At 39.3% G+C, this 16421-nt stretch overlaps 1 long non-coding RNA gene and 1 other non-coding gene across 3 annotated transcripts; both read left to right on the forward strand.

Moving 5' to 3' along the window:
• The first annotated feature begins 516 nt into the window (after positions 1 to 516).
• Positions 517 to 623, forward strand: LOC131217713 (small nucleolar RNA R71). Its single transcript, XR_009157305.1, has one exon. It is a non-coding gene; the product is annotated as a small nucleolar RNA R71 (small nucleolar RNA).
• A 13262-nt stretch (positions 624 to 13885) lies between these two features.
• LOC131257725 (uncharacterized) lies at positions 13886 to 16339 on the forward strand. 2 transcript variants are annotated; one of them, XR_009177603.1, is made up of 3 exons: positions 13886 to 14706; positions 15749 to 15942; positions 16030 to 16339. It is a non-coding gene; the product is annotated as an uncharacterized LOC131257725 (long non-coding RNA). The 2 variants fall into 2 exon arrangements; XR_009177602.1 differs by lacking the exon at positions 13886 to 14706 and having other exon boundaries at positions 15349 to 15942.
• The last annotated feature ends 82 nt before the right edge of the window (positions 16340 to 16421 follow it).

Here is a 16421-nt window from a genome sequence, read left to right on the forward strand (position 1 = left end):
GAGTCGCCGTTTGTCCATTCCTCCAACTAAAGTTTGGATGATTTTTCCAGCCAGGATTGTATGTGTTGGAGTTAGGTCCAAGAAAAAGGTCTTTGATAGTTGTTTACGACATTGGCTTGTTCATTCAACACTCCTCGAAAGGCAGGTATTGTAGGACAGTTTTCAGTTGTGTGAATGTTGCAATCACAGATGCCGCAAACAATTTCATTGACCTTATCCTTCTTTCCTTCCATGGCCTCAACTTTCCTTATGAGCGTAGTCACCTTACACTTGAGATCATCCTCTTCTTTCAAGAGATATAATCCACCTTTCTCCTTTAATTGAGTCGGCCTAGACGTGGTGTTCGACTTTGGGTAATAGTCCCAAGATTGTATTTTTTCAGCCAAACTATCGAGGTAGTCCCATACCTTGTCGACATCTTTATTAATGAACTCTCCATTACACATTGTCTCGACCATTTGGCGCATGGAAGATGTCAGTCCATCATAGAAAAAATTTGTAATGCGCCACGTTTCAAATCCGTGTTGTGGGCATGAACTGACCAAATCTTTGAACCTTTCCCAACATTGAAAGAATGTTTCATCTTCTTTTTGGGCAAAGTTCATGATTGCTTTTCTGAGGGTAATCGTTTTATGATGTGGGAAGAATTTTTTTATGAATTCCCTCTGCATGTCGTTCAATGTGCCAATGGATCTAGGACGCAGTGAATGTAACCACGTCTTAGCTTTCTCTTTTAAGGAAAAAGGAAAGAGTTTCAGCCTAATTGTATCTTCAGATACATTAGGAAAACATAATGTAGCTATTATTTCATCGAACTCTTTCAAATGTAAATATGGACTTTCAGATTCAAGTCCATGAAATTTGGGAAGGAGTTGGATAACTCCTGGCTTGATGTCCATTTGTCCTGTGTTTTCAGGAAAAATCATGCATGATGGCGTACTCACTCCCGCCGGTTGTAGAAAATCTCGTAAAGTACGAGGCGGGGGTGCCTGTTGCACCTCATTCTCATCTTGGGTATCCTCCACCCTGGGTGGGAGTAGAGGAGGTTGGTCTTCAGCCATAACTTCAGTTAACTCAGGGAATTTCGAGCGGTGTCTAATCCTGCGATGGATAGTCAACCCTATCCTCCTTCAGTCAAGAGACGTCGAGTGTTGTCACGGGCCCACTTGGGCATGAAACACTCGCAGCCCTCAATCAAATTCAAAGTCTACTCCTAAGAAAGGAAAAGGAAATCTAAAAAGAAAAAAGAGAGAGGGAGTTGGAAAGAAATTACCAAATTGATGCCCCTAAGTTAAGGACCTGCAAAATAACACAAAAATAAGTTAGATTCTAAAAAGAAAAATAACAGTAAATCAATTTCTAAAAGAAGGACTTTTTAAAAGAAAGTGGAGATTTCTAAAATAAATTAGGAAAGATCTAAACTAGAAAGTAGATTATTAAAAGAGAACTGAAAGATAGGGAGTAGGGAAAGAGCTTACCAAATTAGAAATTTCTATCTTAAAGGCCTACAAAATAAGAAGGTTAGTTCCTAAAAAAAAAATATTCTAAAAATAAATTAGGAAAATAAATTAGATTCTAAAAGTGCTAGAATTAGAAAATTTCTAAAATTTAAACCCTAATTCTAAAAATATGAAAAAGTAGAGAGATTAGGAAGGAATTACCAATTGAGAAACTTATGTCCAGATCCTACAAAATAGGAAACAAGTTAGTTTTGAACTCAAATAGAAATAAATAAATAAATAAATAAAACTAAGGTCAGTAAAATCCTAATATTAAACTAATCTTAAAACCAATTAATTTCAGAAAATCGTAACCGTCAGTCCCCGGCAACGGCGCCAAAAACTTGTTCACTCCCCAAGTATAGGGTTGTGATGTAGTAATAAACTCGGTAAGACCGAGGTCGAATCCACAGGGACTGATACCTGTACGTTATCTGAAACCAAGTAGAACTAGAACTAGACTAAGATGTGATCTAAACCAAATAGAATAATTGTGGAAGAATTATGTAAGACTTTAAGTAATTCAAAGGAAGGAAAACTAGGGATTCAGAGGATCCACTCGTAGAGATCAGGGAGATCTTTTTCCTGCATCAGGAATCATGGAAATCAAACTGAACTTACTTGATCTGGTTTTCAAGAGATGAAAGGTGTATGAATTAGAATGGATTCCATCACCAAACCTTGCCCAGGAGACAAAGCAAACAACAGAATTAATCTAATTACCAATCAATCAACATGCCATGAAAGTTAGGCAGAGTACCGTCATCCGACCATGCCCATGAGACGATGGTGAACAATAGGGCTTCCTGACTTCATAAACATGAAAAGGAGAAAAGGAACATGCTCAAAGCTATCACAGACCCATTGTAATTTCAGTCACAATAGACCATTAAAAACTACAAACATTCCCTTAACAATTAAACCATAATCAAGTTCAATTCACGATTAAATAGTTAACCCAGCAATCAGAGTCTCCCATCTCACTACAAGCTTCACCTCTTAGCCCTAGCTAAGAGGTTTAGCCCGTCATGATGCGGGCTAAATTCTAATTAGAAGAAAAAGAAGAAGAAGGAGAAGAAGAAGGAAAAAAACAAAGCAAGGAAGTAAAGTAAAGGAAGAAAAAAAACTTCTCTCTCTTCTCCTTGTCTTCCCGTATCCAGATCATGTCCCTGCGGCACCCCACCTTGAATGCTCCAAGCGCTCCCTCCTTCACGTTTCTCTTTCTTCCTGCTGTCCTCTCAGCCTTCCCAGCTCCACGTTCGGCAGCCACCTTCTTCCAGCAGCCTTAGCAAAAACAGCCGCTGCTCTCTTCTCCAACCCACGTTCCCAACAGCCCCCACTCACTTTTTTTTTCTTCCCGTCCTCTCGTTTTTTTTCTCCTCCCTTTCTTTTCTTCCTTTTCTTCCTTTAATAGCAGCAAGGCCGGTGGAAGGGAGTCCCGGCTGGAGTCGGTGCGTGAGGAGACTCCTTTCACAGCAAGGGATCAGCAAAAGAAGCGCGGGTCAGCTTACACAGCTAGTAATCAGAGACTTCGTGCGGCCCGCTGTTCACTTTCTGATCAATTCTGCCAGCGTGGAAGTGGATGCATCTTCCCTCTCTATCATTTAGACGGTTCAGATCATCGAGAAGATTGATGATCGTGGCCCACAACTCCCCCGAATCTCCGGATTTCCCGGACGCGCGTAAGGCGTATGCAGAGGCGCTGACGTGTTCGGTGGGCCCCACAGAGGTGTTTTTGAAGAAATCCACCCCGTCCATTGGATTCAGGACGAAATTTCGGTCAAGAATAGGTAGTTTTGAACGTCCATTGACGCGGAATCAGAGAAGAAATCTTCCAAACATCAATTTGAACGTTGCAGGGCAGTCCACTTATGGCCTCTGTATCGTGCACGTGTGCTTGCATGGGTCCAAAATTTTAGCATGGGTTTGAAGAAATCATGGCCCTCTACAAGATGGCTGGCTTGGATCATCCGAAAATTTACGCTGTGGGGCCCACTACCATCCGCAAAACGGTCCGTCCGTCTTGCCGCGTGAAACGGCCACCGCCGTATTTGAAGAGGAGATGCGGGTCAGCGCTGCTGACCCGCATAGCGTGGTTCGGTGCACGACCAGTGCCGTGTACATGGTGTACACGCACTGGCCCTGTGGGGTCCATCGTGATGTATATGTAACATCCAATCCATCCATCATCTTTAGTACTTCCATTAAAGGGGTGAGACCAAAAGTGAAGCATATCAAGATGTCAGGTGGGCCCCATATCATTATTTTGGTAGCTGATCTGTCCGTTGGGCTGCTCCCGCGATGATCCGACGGATGAATTTCGACATGTACGGTTCATTTAGAGTCCTTAGGCCCTGTATAGAGTTTTGACCTGAACGGATAGTGGGAACCCTATGATCTTTCATTATGAACCAATTTTGGGCCACTTGAACTTCAGTTACTTGATTTTCACGGATCTCCGGTGTGTAAATTCGATGATCTTGGTCCCCTGGGGTCCGTCCCATGCTTTAGTGTCATCAGATCGGTAAATCCATGCTTTTTAGTGTCCTTTCCCAGTCCAAGCTCATGAAGACGCCCTGCATCACAAATACAATTAAATTAGGCTATTAAACGGTGTCATGCTTGTAAATCCATACAATAAATGGGTCTGATATGCAATATTTGACCCTCAACATCTAGTCTTCTCAAAACCACCCCTAAAATCTTCCCTCCAACGACCCACTTACATTTCTCACAACTAATCCATCCTAGCCGAGGAATATGACGTCCTTGGCAATTGTTGCCTCTTTCTTCTCCATTCCGGTGATCCTTTCCCTCAAGGGGAAGAAGCACCCCCGTCCACGTCCGACCTAGAAGAATAGTACCTTAACCTAGCGGACAATTAGTAGTTTGTTCAAGTCAGTTAGAATTGCTTTCATGTGTTGAAGGATAGTTGTAACCTTTCCTGCTTTGATTAGGCTGTATTTTCCTTAAGTTTGCGGTATCTAGTGATACATGTAAATCCATACTGTAGGATGTAACTGGCCATGCTGATGGCATTTTGGAACTCAACGTGAATGTGTGGATTGAAATTCTCTTGTCACTTTATGAATGCTTGCATGTATTGTTGCCAATAGACTAGTCAGGTCTTTTCATATTAAGTTTAACATTGGGTGTCTATTTAGGAATTATTTATAATCGTGCTAGGAATCATCCCATGATTAAGTTTGATTACATATATATATATATATATATATATATATATATATATATATATATATATATTTGTTTGTTTAAGTTGTTTTGGTGCAATTAAGTTAGGACTGTTGAGGGTCAAATATTGCATATTAGACCCTAGTTATTACCTGTATTTACGAACATGATACTGTGTAATGGCTCAATTTAATCGTGTTTGTGATGCAAGGTGTATTTACGAGCTTGGACCGAAAAGGATGTTAAAAGCATGGATTTAACACTCAGGAATCACCAAGGCAATGGACGGGACTCTAGGGGACCAAGATCGACGCCAGAAATCCAAGAAAACCAAGAAATTGAAGCTCAAACGGGCCTGAAAGTTAGCCAGAATGCAAGATCACAAGGTTTCCACCATCCGTTCGGCTAAAAAATTCATATATGGCCTAAGGACCATAAATTAACCGTACACATCAAATTTGAGCCCTTGGATCTTTTGTGAAGTAGCTTAACAGACATATCAGTCCCTTAGGATTCGTCCTCGGTCTTACCGAGTTTATTACTACATCAAAACCCTGCACTTGGGGAGTGAACAAGTTTTTAGTGCTGTTGTCAGGGACTTGACGACTACGATTCTCTGAAATTAATTGGTTTTAGAATTAGGTTAAGATTAGGATTGTGCTAACTTTAGTTTTAGATTTTTCTTTCTATTTGGTTTCTAGAACTAACCTTCCTGTTTTGTAGGGTCATTGTTAGATCATCTAAATTGGTAACTTCGTCCTAATTTCTTTACTTTCTCTATTTTTTTTAAAGATTAGGTCTTATCTCCTAGATACTAACTTGTGTTGTTTTGTTTTGTAGGTTTTAACTTAGGAATCTCTAACCTGGTAAATTCTTTCTAACTTCTCCCCCTCTTACTTTCCATACTACTATAGGATCCTTTCTTTCATTTTTATTAGGATTAGATTCAGAGTTAGGGTCTCACCATGTACATGAATGAGTGGGCACGTTAGTATGTTGAGATAGCTTATGGAAAACAACCTATAGCCCAAAATTTTTCTAAAAATATCTTCGAGAACCAATCGGAATATGATGCTCCACCGATTAAGAAGTCTTTTGGTGATTATCTGTGGGAGAATAATTGCGTTCCACGAGTTAAGAAAACAGTACGTGATTATTAAAATGATGATGCGTATCAACTCCCGACCTATGACCCGTATGATTATGATTAGTGGAAATGAAAATATTTCAAAGTTGAGTCAGTAAAATATCATGGTAAGAACCCTCGTGGATCAGCCACTTTTGAATATCCACCAGAAACGATCTAAGATGAGTCATCTCCGAGTTACACAGACTATGTTACTGACATGAGGAAATTATTAGAAGCACTTGAATCACGCCTTGATAGGCTAATGGAGACTAATTCATCCCAACCGCAACCCGTTGATCCTGTTGATTATCCTTTAGATTCCCTACTTATGATGAGATAATGGAGGCTAGTTTGTCTCAGCCACAACTCAATCCAGAAATATAGTGCGAGAAAAGTGATCCTCACTTGCTTTTGAAAAACTCTGAAATTTGGAATGAAGAGTTGAATTACGTTAATGAGCATGTGGTTCAATTTTCCGAAGAGTCAATCTTGATGACAGTCCAAAGGAATGGTCAAGAGACGTGGGTGTCTTTCAAATATAATGATGATGACACACTCCACTCACATGACACACTCGAGTTCAATAATGAGGAAGAGGTTAGTTTATATGAACCTCAACCCAATCTGGAAATAGAATGTGAGGAAAGCGATCTCATCCCAAGTGTGCACTGCACTGAACTAGAATATGATGAAGAATGGGAACAGTTCCCATAAAATTAATCTCGAGTTTGGTCCAGGTCAATGATCGAGAAGTACACGAAGCGAACTGTCATAATGAGCTACTCCACTCACCTAACATGTCTGATCTAAAAGTGAATGAGCTCCTTACAACCAACCCTTTTATCTCTTGTGAGATATGTTTAGACCACTCCCTTGAATTGAATGATGATATGATTCGGGAGATGTACGAGTTACTCGATATGAATGTAGAATTTGAAACCACCCAGTTGAGGCCACCATCTGAACTGTTGAATGTTAACGATTCAATGCCTCTTCTGAGTAGTATCAATGAACAAAATCCGCACATTGATGTTTCGTCTACTAACCCTCCATCTGTCTGTGCAGGGCTGGAACAAGAGAGTGTACCTCCATTTATTTTTAAGGACGATGGATTCCTTGGACAACACAGCACGAACTTCAATGTGAAGAATGAGTCACTCTCAGCTGAATTCTCCAACTCTTTGGATGATTGCTTAGCACACTTTGTAGATTCAATTTTCCAGGGGACATGGGCAGAGGCAGAGAAAGAGTAGAGTAATATTTATTTTATTATTTTTCTGTTTCTTCTTAGTATTTCTTTTAAGATGTTTAGCCTAATCATGTTGCTAGGCTAAACCTCTTAGCTAGGGCTAAGAGGTGAAGCTTGTAGCGTGATGGGGAGACTTTGCTCATGCCTTTTTGTTTATACTGAACTGATGTTGATTTTAGTTAATTAAGGGAATGTTTTTAGTTTTTAATGGTCTGTTGTGACTAAAATTACAATGGGTCTGCGATAGCTTTGAGCATGTTCCTTTCCTTTTTATGTTTATGACGTTAGGAAGCCCTGTTGTTCACCATCGTCTCCTGGGCATGGTCGGATGACGGTACCCTTCCTAACCTTCATACATTATTGATTGATTGGTAATTAGTTTAATTCTGTTGTTTACTTTGTCTCCTGGGCATGGTTTGGTGATGAAATCCATTCTAATTCATGTACCTTTCATCTCTTGAAAACTTTATCAAAGGAAGTTCAGTCTTGATTTCCATGGTTACACTTTTCAACTAGATGAAGATGGACTTTAAGTCCAGTTGAGTTTTTGATGCAGGCATAAGATCTCCCTGATCTCTACAAGTGGATCCTCTGAATCCCTAGTTTCCTGTCCCTGAATTCCTTAAGTTTTAGATAATTATTTCACAATTATTCCTTAAATTCTATTTGATTTAGATTACATCTTAGTCTAGTTCTAGTTCTACTTAGTTTCAGATAACGTACACAGGTATCAGTCTCGGTCTTACCGAGTTTATTACTACATCACAACCCTGCACTTGGGAAGTGAACAAGGACCCTTAAGTAGGATTGAGTTTCATAATTTAATACTCTGTAAGCTCATGTTAGAGGCGGACTATAGTAAAATATATTGAGTTTTCCTATTCTCTTATGGACTTAAGGTTCAAACAACATCGAGAAGATGATATCCTCCATCTTTGCAATCCTACGTCTTTATTAGCATTATTAGCACTCCAAACCTCCCGAATACCTTAGAACCTCGACTATTCCTTCATTCTTGAAATTTATGAAACCAAAGTATGGTTCACAATTAACCCACTAGCCATACGATTGAAATGGTAATTCATATAAAATTTTGTACCTTTAAAAACTTTTTAGGATGATCTTTGCCCACAGGCGTGTTCAGAGATTTATTAAACCCAAAATTAAATATAAATTAAAACGAGGACTCTTGTAGACCAATACCCAAAGGACAACCTTATAAATAGGATATTTAAACTTTCCAACGATGGTCGTTCCCTAAACATTTAGATTGATCGGACTACGGAATTACGAAAGTTTACACCTACGAAGCATTCGTGGCTTGACTCAATTCTCAATCCTGGGCGACTACCAATAGACTCACTGTTTTGACTGAGCAGAAGACCAGGATCCACCAAGACGAGGAAGGGATACGATGAGCCTTCTACCCTGGTCAGGTAGATGATTGACGTATCGAGTTCAAGCCCACTACAACCGTCTCTCCGAATTAGTCTAACATTGAAAATAAATATTTTTACTCTAGATAGAAGGAAATCGTCATCATGAATCCAAATCTTTAAAAATAAATAGATAATTAAATAAATTATAGTAAACCATTAGGGTGAAAACTTTTAAGGGTGGTAGATCACGACGAGCTAGGTTAACGTATTTATTATGTACCCTAACACGTATATAAATCTGAAACCAACAAAACTTAAGCAAATGAAATGATAATATCTTTACTTCTCACCCTTATGCAATTTGGGGACGAAATTATTTTTAAGGGGGGTAGATTGTAACATCCTGGATTTTCATTGTTTTGGATTTTCAAAAATTCTTAAATTTTTTTAATTAATTAACTTATAAGATCACTTAATGACCATTAGCACTTAATGTTAATTTATATAAGAGGATACTAGTAAAGAACCGCACAAGTCCAATTAATCAACCGTAGGAAGCCACCAAATCCGCTCGATCACTTGAACATCAGTGTAGCCCCATGATTTACTCACAAAGGACCCAAATCTAACCGAACCATCAGTAACTAACTAAGATAATTATGACTAAATTAAAGATCTAACCGGGGCCGAATCAGATAAGGCCCGGATCTTGACTAATAAACCAAATCAACCCCGTTACTTTTTTAGCCTAAAACCGACGGTTTAAAGTAATCATGACTAAATCTCTACTTTTACTAGTTATAAATAGGCCACACTATGAACATAATTAATCCAAACCTTAATCATCCTCCACGAGAAATCTCAATGCCTAATTCATTTCAGAAATGCCCCGATTTCCTGAACAAGCTCTAGACCGCTCGTTGGTGGGCCACTAGTTACAAAATTATAAAGTAATGTCCGTCTTACTAGGCTTGACTTCCATCGCGGGAGTTAGACCTGGGAACGGTCCAGAACCACTTAACTTAAGCCGAAAGACGAGTGCATGAGAAATGCAAATACCCTAGAGGAGGAAGCTGGAACTTAAGTGAATTGGGTCGTCCACTCTTATGCGAAGTTAAGAGTTTTGGACCGTCGATTTGTGACCAAAATTCACACGTAGAGTAAGGATATTTCCCTACTCATATCCGTATAGCCGCGGCCCCGATTGACCATTGGTGACCGTTAAATAGACTTCCAATCATATCCGTTGATTGACACATCCAAATGGGGGGCCGATCATATCCATACGTAGATCATCATTAGGGCTAATTATCTTACGGTGTATATTGACTTGTACACCCCATAGTGGGCCCTAGAGGCTAGAAAAACCCTCCCATAGAGCTAATATAGTAAAAACCCAACACTTGGGGCCATTTGCATCAAATCTAGCATTATAAAAGGGGCTTCTTTTGGGCACCCCTCTCCCCATACGAATTTACCCTAGAGAAAAGAAAGAGAGAAGAGAGAAAATGGAGAAAGAAGAAAGGAAGAAGAGAGGAAGGGAGAGAAAAAGGAAGAAAAAGTGGGTTATAGTTGAACTGGGGCCCAAGGGAGCTCAATCTTGCAACTCCCTACCTCTTTTTCAAGGAAACCCTCTGCTATAACCGTAAGAATTGCTCCTGTTGATTGTATAGGTAAATCCCTAATCCCTCTTTCTTGAAACCCTTGTGTTGAGAGGGAATTTTCATGGAGTTCTAACATGCAAGTACTTGCTTTAGGGATTTCGGTCGATCGACCCCAAAGCCCTCATTCCTAAGTTGTTTTCCAAGTCTCCAACGATCCATAGGTGCGGACTATTATCCTTAGGTTGCCTAACACCGATTATAGTATGAGTTTAATGATTGTGATTGCTTAGATGATGTATTCGGAGGATCTAGAGAAACCTTAAGAAGTGCATGTTTGTTGGAAATGTATGAAATTGAATGTGTGGTTTTCACTTGATATTGTTCTTATCTCTCACATGATTTTGTGTATAGATCATGATTATGTGCTCATGCTTTGTTGGGATTTCCCATACAGTGTTGCTTTATAGTATGCACGATTCGTTACTCTTGTGCTTATGATTCCTTAAGATGAAGGAAGTGCTTAACTTCCTCACGCACCCACACAACTCACATGCACTTTGTTTCATGATAGTGTTAGCTTGCTAAATGGGAGTATCTGATTCGTATGATTGAGATGCATGAAAACATTATATTTATATGCTAGTTAATAACTTGGATAGTTCGTATGTTATGGATCACCACCACACCTTTGGGTTGGTCAGGAACATGAGGAGAGAAGGTAGTCCCAACAGTAGGACTATGCTAGGACTTGACCCATTGGTTTGGGTGGGTGTGTACGGGTGACGGTAGTTCGAGTACATGGGTCTCTTGTACCCAATGTCACTGGTCACGTGCTCGCCTGACTCGTACGATCTAGCTTACTTACTGACCAACCTTGTTTGTTAACCCTGTTTGCTCACATATGTATAGAACCTAGAACACATTACAACCGTTGTAGCCCATCGATAATCACCTGAAGCTGATCCACCGACTCATGAGCCGGACATGGTGGAATGAGACACTGTGGTCAAGTTGTTGGCCTACGCTAGGGTGACGTGCCTCCCCATAGTGACCGCAAGCGATCCCTTTCTTAGCACTCCCCATGTGCTTGAAGTCGAGGATAGGAACCCGACAGGATCAAGGATCGTGGTGCCCTGGCCTCGGATGTTGAGGGGCTTAGGCATCACAACTAGTTGAGGGAATTGATACGTGGGTGTATCAGTTTCCCCAACCTGCTGGATGAACGGACTTAACTAAGAACTCGGCTAACACGACCGCATTGCATCACACTAGTTAGGGTGGTGACTCGGCAGTCGAGGTCGCTCTGAGGGAGTGTTGGTCATACCCGATCGTTAGATGGAATCGCTCGAGGGAGCGTTGTGGCGAGGGCATGCATCATATCATCCATTATACATATGTATAAGATTAGTTAGTTGTTTATGAATAATTATTTTTCATTAAATTCATATTATAATTGATGCTTATTACAACTTAAGACTAATAACACCCACTGAGTTGATCACTCACTCCCACTCTGGGATGGTGTTTTAAAATACTAACCAGACTCTCTCGTAGATGCAGGTGATGCGGAGTACGTGGAGCCCGGCAACGCGAGCCTCAAGGAGGAGGACGAGTTCTCATACTTCCAGTTGATGAGCGGGTCTTCCCCGGCTCAGTAGATGGGACGTTGGATCGTTGAGTAGTGGACTCAGCTTTTTTCTTTTGGACATACTATCTTTTTTAGTGATTTTTGTTGGGCAACGCTTGCGCGACCCATTATATATTCTTTTGGACTTGTATATATACTTGATTTCTTTTATTTCAGTAGACTTATGTGTTTGTGCTTCATATTCCAGGAAATTCCAGGATGCGCATTTAAACTTGATTTAAACGTATATTAATGAAACCAGTTATAAGTGACCCCGGGAATTCGGAAGTCGAGTGTATGCACGACCCCCGATTTCCAGGGCGTTACACTTCTGCTCATTAAATAAGCTAGTGAAAACCTGGGTTAGAAACAACCTAATCTAAAACCCAGGCACAACACATGGCTTGAATTCAAGAGATTTCCAAAAGCATTTTTACATTGTTTACATTGGTGAGGCTCAATGGAGTTTTTCATACAGTTTTGCTGCGAAGTCCAAGCAAGAGAAAATCGGTTGAGTGGAAAGATAGGGCATTGTTAAGAAAGCCAAAGGGTAGAATGACAGTTGAGAGAAGAGGAACGGTTGCAAGAATATAGAATGACAGAAGCATTTGGATGACCCACATGGCAACGCTTAGGCTACCATAACTGTTGAATTGAAGAGGAGAAACATCGTATTTTTAGGCAAATAATCTAAAATAATATGATAAAATAGATGGATGGTGTGGATAATATCCATACATAATGGTGGCCCCTTGATAACTGCTTGGAGCTTTTTCCTGTCCCTTACTCAAAATTGCTAGGGTAGTACTTAATCCACCTGGCCCTAAAGTTATAACATCCACCTCTGTCCACTAGCTTATGTCTTGAATTTGGGGCCTTGGATAAAAAACCAACCAAATCTACAGTTCAAATTGGGTCACATCACAGGAAACAATGGGGATGGGATGCAAACCATTGGTTTGTAAGCTGTTACTTAATTGTAAATCATCCGGATCAATTGCCCACTCATTTTATAATCCATGCATTGCCACACGAGATAAGGTAATCGCGACACTTTGTCATCCTATTTTGTAGCTCGTACTGTTTGAAAACTATAAATTAAACTCAGTAAGAAATGGAGAAATGAGGGCAATTTTTTATTTTTATTTTTTAAAAGTACAAGAACTCTTTTGCATAAATGAATGGTACCACCTGCTTGACCTGGTGAGATTGTTGTGTTAGGAATTGCAAAGGCATTTAGAATTTAAAGCATGTTGGGCCCCACATCTAAGGCCACTATCAAAGTCATGCAGGTATTTATCCATGTTGCATGTGGAAGTGTTCCATTTGAAGAAAAATGGGCTGATGGCATTTATAAGATAGAGATCGGAAATGAGACACTTGATGCTGCCTTCCTTGAATGATCGCGGCCAATGATACCCGTTCATGTAGTCAGTTGAATATCAATGTTTAGAAATAGAACAAAGTTCATCCCATCCATCTAAAAGGTCTAAGCTGAACTTCCACATTATATCATGGATACAAGGCGAAGTGGGCCCCACTTTGTCGTGCACGGTACATGCCTCCACATGATAAAAATGTGGAATTTACCAACTATAGATAGAGTTGGAGTACTCCATCTATACCATGATAGGCCATACAAACATAACTCTTGTAGAATAAGCTTTTATCATTTCTGTCATAAATTTTATATGAATGCACGAAAGTGATGAATTCTTATTACATATTTGTTTTGGATAAAGGAAAAACCAAATGAAGCAATAATTTGAGAGGACTTTTGAAGCCTGCAAATGGCACATCCAACTTTGTTTCTAGAAAAAATCTTTAATCTGAATTTACCAACGAGAAGCGAGAGACATCTAATGCCTAAAGTAATGTCTATATAGGATTCAATCCATTCATCAAGATTATTGGATCATGAACTAAAATTTATACTTATTTCATTATAATTAGATGCAGTTTAGCACTTTTTATTGGACGGTTGAAAATGAAAGTATCATGATCCTTTCTCAACAATCAAGTGTCCACAGATGAAGTTCAAGAATGTTCAATTAATCTAATTTTGGGGCTGTGACTTGGCAACAGTGGGTTCCTACAATTTTGACAGTTTAATTTGGGTAGCATGCGACGTGCACAATTCTAAGTGCTGGTGTGGCTTTGTCGTGCACTGCCAGAGTATTAGGAGCTATTGTTCCCTTATCAGTTAAGACATCTTCAATTCACCCTCCGTCGGGGAGTGATAGGAGGGCATCCGAGGCTCGACCTGATAAGTAACCTCCAGACTCTATCAAGAGTATCTGCTGGCAAATGGATGGAGGGTTGCTTGGGAAAGCTCACCAATCTTAGAAAATTAAAAATACTTTTTGAAACAGGAGCGGATGTTGAGTTATTCCATGAGGCGATTGTCAACCTGAACTGCCTCCATCATCTGTCGGTGTTGATGTCAGTAGAGGCACGTGACAATGAAGACAGATACTTATTTTTGTCGTTACCTAATCTTTCACATCTTCTCAAGTTAAGTAAGTTGCATTTGGGAGGAAAGTTACAGACGTTACCTGAATTTCCAACAAATCTCACCAAACTCACCTTGGAAGAGTCCTGGTTAGTGGAAGATCCAATGGCGACGTTGGAGAAGCTGAAAAACCTTCGCATTCTCAGATTGTCATCTGATTCATATATACGAAAGGAAATGACTTGCTCTGCACAAGGGTTTCCTCGACTCGAATCCTTATATCTTTATAAATTAGATGAATTAGAGGAGTGGAGAGTTGATGAAGGAGCTATGCCAAGTCTTTTACATTTACAGATCTATGCCTGCAACCAATTGAAGAAGCTTCCAGAAGGAATGCAACACGTGACTACCCTCAAGAAATTGGAGTTGTGGTTTATGCCCTATGAATTCAAAGCAAGGGTTCGAGAAGATGGGGGAGAGGATTGGCATAAGATCCGGCACATACCCTCCATCGACATACACGATATATACTGAGAAGCTAAGCAGTCGGATTTTAATTTCTATCATTATGAGAGGTACATACATGATAATTGTTTCCACTCTTCATTTTTATTTACCTTTTAATCCATACTTCAAGTTAGTATCTTAGAAAAGCATATTGTCTCAATAATTTTAAATTCTAGTTATATACTTTGAGAAATTTATTCTTTTAAACACTTTAATTTCTTGCTATGAAAATCTATTGCTGGTTTCTCCATTCCTTTCATAGTTTGTAAGACAAATTAAGTCTTTTATTATAATTTTGGAATGCTGTTTAATTATTTCTTTATATACAAATCTGCATGCTACTTGTTGGAAAAAATGCTTCAACCAAGACCATCTTTTGAATGAGTGCATCATTACAGTTTTTGCATTTATGTATTTCTATGATGAATTACTTTACTATGAATAATTGCACATCATTTTTAGGTTGTGAGATAAAAGCTTTCTATTAAGTGGGCCACACTTTTTAGAACTTTCGGCTTAAAAATCAAGTGTTTCCTTCCTCTAGTGGACCACCTCGTACAAAACAAATGGATGTTTGAAAGAGCTGTATTAGCCTTTCTTTTTTCCTTTTTGTATATTGTGCCCAACTTCAAGAGCAATAAACTTGATTCTTGTGCGAGGCTCATCTAATGGAAAATTGGGTTCTCAAACACATGTTCCATATTAGCATGTGGATGGTCATAATTCCACATGCGTGTGGGCTTAGCCTCTGTTTTATGTTAACTTGATAAGATTTTTTTAGTAGTTTAGTAGTACAATATGATAGTTGGTGTTACAACATGTATATTGTTCAATTGCAGTAGTGTAATTTTTGTTTTATATAGAGAACTCATTGAGGAGCTAATGCATTTGGATTTGTTTGCATTCTATCCATGCTTTGAATCCCATATTGGATGAGTATACCAATTGCACATTTTAAGCTTGAAATGTGTTTGTCAGTAATATTCCCGCAACCTAAAAAGTTCTCTATTTGTTATGACCAAGTAAATCTAATTGCAAGTTCCTTGTCATCCAATCTTCCACAATCTCTTTTCCTGGGCAATTGATGTATTATTTTCATGTCTTTTGTAGGGCAACCATCGACAATTAGACAGGAGCTTTGACTAAGATTTTTGGAGCATCTTTCGTCCATGGCAGAGTGTATTAAATCAAAGTTTGGATTTCAGAGCTACTAGCCCCACTTGTTTCATGCATCAAGACACTTGGACAGAATGCATTTGAAGCCTATACTTCCTGTTTTATCCATTATTAGAATTTAAAGTTAGGTATATGCTTCGACTTCTTTTATGGATTAAAGCAACCAAATTCCAGGATATAACTTTTAGGTTCTAATCATAAATTTCATTTTCCAGGCATTTTTCTCACAACAGAGATTGCACTGACCTGCATATGCTAAGTGACTAGATGAAGTGAAGAATGGTGGAATGGTGACTAGACAATGATGAGATGTTTGGATGATCATTTGTATTTGTAACTCAAGGATTCATGTACTTTCTGTTTGAGATCTTTCAATAAGGAACCATGCACTAATATTCGTTACATGCTCTGCATTTTAATTTGGGGAAATTGTTCATTAGTGTTTGACTTATTTCACTGTATGCATTGTTTGCCTGTAATATGTTAGTTGAAAACTGAAATAAGAAGCAATTTCTTTATAGTGTAGGTTTGGGAGGGCTTCCACTATTTTTCTGCTTTAGGGATTACACATCTCAAAGACTTGAAGCATTGGTGAGTTCTAGCATGC

Source organism: Magnolia sinica, chromosome 10 (assembly GCF_029962835.1).
Source record: "Magnolia sinica isolate HGM2019 chromosome 10, MsV1, whole genome shotgun sequence".
In the NCBI taxonomy this organism is placed as follows: Eukaryota; Viridiplantae; Streptophyta; class Magnoliopsida; order Magnoliales; family Magnoliaceae; genus Magnolia; species Magnolia sinica.